General features: G+C 45.4%; 1 protein-coding gene across 1 annotated transcript in view; it reads right to left on the bottom strand.

The window, feature by feature from the left end:
• Window positions 1-2,620, bottom strand: part of UNCX (UNC homeobox) — a 6,100-nt gene that overhangs the window by 2,565 nt on the left and 915 nt on the right. The window lies entirely within an intron of this gene.

The raw sequence follows: 2,620 nt of genomic DNA, 5'->3' as shown, positions 1-2,620 counted from the left end.
CCTCCACCCCAGCCTCTTTCCCCTTGTCCCCTCCCCTCTCCAAATCACTAATAGATTTCCCTTTAAAACATTCACCAGCGTGTTGTGGGGATTTTTCACCAGAAATGCTCTACTCTCTGAACCTTTAAAGTGATGTTGCTCCAATTACAGAGAGACATTGAGCGGCAAATAGACTGATCCAATAATAGGAGATTCATCATCCGCTCTTTCCAGAGCTGTCACATTGAATTTAAAACTACAAGCCTTTTCATCTTCTCTCCGGCTCTATAACAGGGGAAAGGGGAGGGGGGCAGAGGGGGAAAATGGTGGGGGGGAAAAGGGGAAAAAAAAGGGGGAGGCGGGAAGATCCGCCGTTTGCAGCGTTTAGAAGATTTGAGCATATCAATCGAAATCATAATTAATGCGATCTCCTATCGATCCGGCCACGGACACCCCCCTCCCCAGCAGCAACCACAACCCTTGGGTTCTCAGCGCAGCCACAACCAGAGGCAGCCTCTGTTCGCTGAAGAGGAGAACAAAAAAATGAAAAAGAGGGAAAAAAAATAATAAATGAAACCCCAAATAAAGTTCCCATCTGTCCCCTTTACCATCGTCTCCCCGCAGGAGAAGCAGCCCGTCCCACACCTCCCCCCCACCAGTCATTAACAGTTTCCAAACAGCCGACAAATTTATCCTAATTAAATTACATTCCCATAGAAGTTTTCACCCCCCCAAAATACCGACGGGTTCCCCTGGTTGACCATTAAGGAGACCGTTCTCCGGCAAAGCGCGGGACTGGAGACCCCCAGTTTTGTGCCCTCCTCCGTAGAACCCGGTTAGAGAAACACTTTCCAAGCTCTAAGGAGAGAGGGAGGGGAATATTTTCCGCCCCCTCCCATCCCGAGCCAGCCGGGGCAGGAGATCTCATCCTCTGGATCGGGGGGGACCCAGCCCGGCGCCCCCCGGGCGGTGAGAAGGTGGGAAGAGAGGAGAGGAGGGCAGGGAGAAGCAGCGTTTGAGATTAACAAAGAGGAGAGGGAGAGAAAGAGCCGGGGTGGAAAATCAAACAGGGAAAACTCTTTAAATCTTCCTAGGAGGTTTGTGCAGAATTAAATCCTTCGAGTCGGGGGGGCAGAGTAGAGGAAAAAATGAAAATAAATAGGAAGGAAAAAGGAGAGAAAAAGGAAGGGGAAAAGATGGAGAGACACTTTCTATCCGGAAAACACACAAATAGATTTTCCAGTTATAAAATATCCAGGCAAGATGATACATTTCCTAGTGCTGGCTTGTGTGGGTATGAGAGAGGGGGAAGCTAAAATTGAAATAAAAAGGAAGTCGAGTCTCTAATCTATGTTGTCTGTCCGGAGCTGTATTTATTCACCTAATTGAATGCCATACAATATACTGCTGTATTATTGCTGTTCCTTCCCTCCCCCCTATAGATTAGTTTAATTATGGTCTCCCTGCCTCTGCTGAGAGCAAAAAGGTAGCTTGAATTTGGACTACGCAGCCCTAACAGAAATAAGAAAATGATGGTGTTGGTATTAATTCTGGGGTCAAGGGCTTCACTTTTCACCATAATTTAATTTCTTTCTCTATAAATACTAAATGTAAACTGTGTCCACTGGACCAAATTTTGCCTGTAGCAATAAATGCCTCATTTTCTGTCGGATTTCAGGAGAGGAATGCGAGGGGGACGTGTTTCTGAATACAGAATGGTAATCAATCCAGGCCAGAATAAGAGAGAGGGGACTTTTCTCTCTCCCTCTCTTTATTATAATGAATTAATTCGACTTTATTTATCCCATTTTCTGGAGCTGACAGAATGTTAATTTGAGTTGAAATTTCTCTCGCCTCTCACTCCCTGACCCTTGGCCTCCAGATTGGCGTGTTGTAATAACCTGAATCTTTCAACAGAAGCCCTGATAATTGTTACCTTATTAGCATGCAAATTGTTTAATTAATATTATTATGGAGAAGCATACAATCCGTCCGTCACTTGACCTCAAGTGCAAGTCCACGTAGTAAGCGGCTCTGTGAATTTCAATGTGCACATTTAAAATCGACTTCTGTTTCTGTTTAATGTTTCTAGGATCCTTGTCGAGCTTCTAAAAATCTCTCTTAAAGTGTTTGAGAGGAGCTTTCATGGGGGGGGGGGAAGGCTTTTGATGGCTCTCGGCCTTGATACCTCTTTATATTGCTCTCCATCTAAACCACAAATTATAGAAGCCGTTTTCTTCGTCGTCGTCTTTCTCTTTTTTTCTCTCTTTTTATTTTTGAACATCAAAATTAAATAATTGCTTCCTTGTCAATTGCTGCTTCTTTAAAGGCACCCCCTTCAATCCGGAGAGCTGTTCCTCCAGCCAAACACTCGCACCAGCTCAATGAAAAGCAGCCCTTGACACGCAGTCCTGGGAGACGCTGCATTTAAATCCCTTTTTCTACAGCCGAGTGACATTGTCAGATGCTAGCTTTAATTAACTTGATAATAAGACGTACAAGACTCGCATTCAGGACGCCAGCTCGCCTCGCCTTGTTTCCCCTTTTATCACAATCTGGGTGTTTTATCTTACAGCTTCCTACTGGCTTTTACAGCCATTGCCGCGGGAGAGGCTCGGAGCCGGCTCGGCAGAAACGAGCC

The sequence above is a fragment of the Chaetura pelagica genome, unplaced genomic scaffold (genome assembly GCF_000747805.2).
Source record: "Chaetura pelagica isolate M959 unplaced genomic scaffold, ChaPel_1.0 scaffold138, whole genome shotgun sequence".
Lineage (NCBI taxonomy): Eukaryota > Metazoa > Chordata > Aves > Apodiformes > Apodidae > Chaetura > Chaetura pelagica.
Note: the sequence above shows the minus strand (reverse complement) of the source record. Positions and strands in the feature narration are given on the sequence as shown.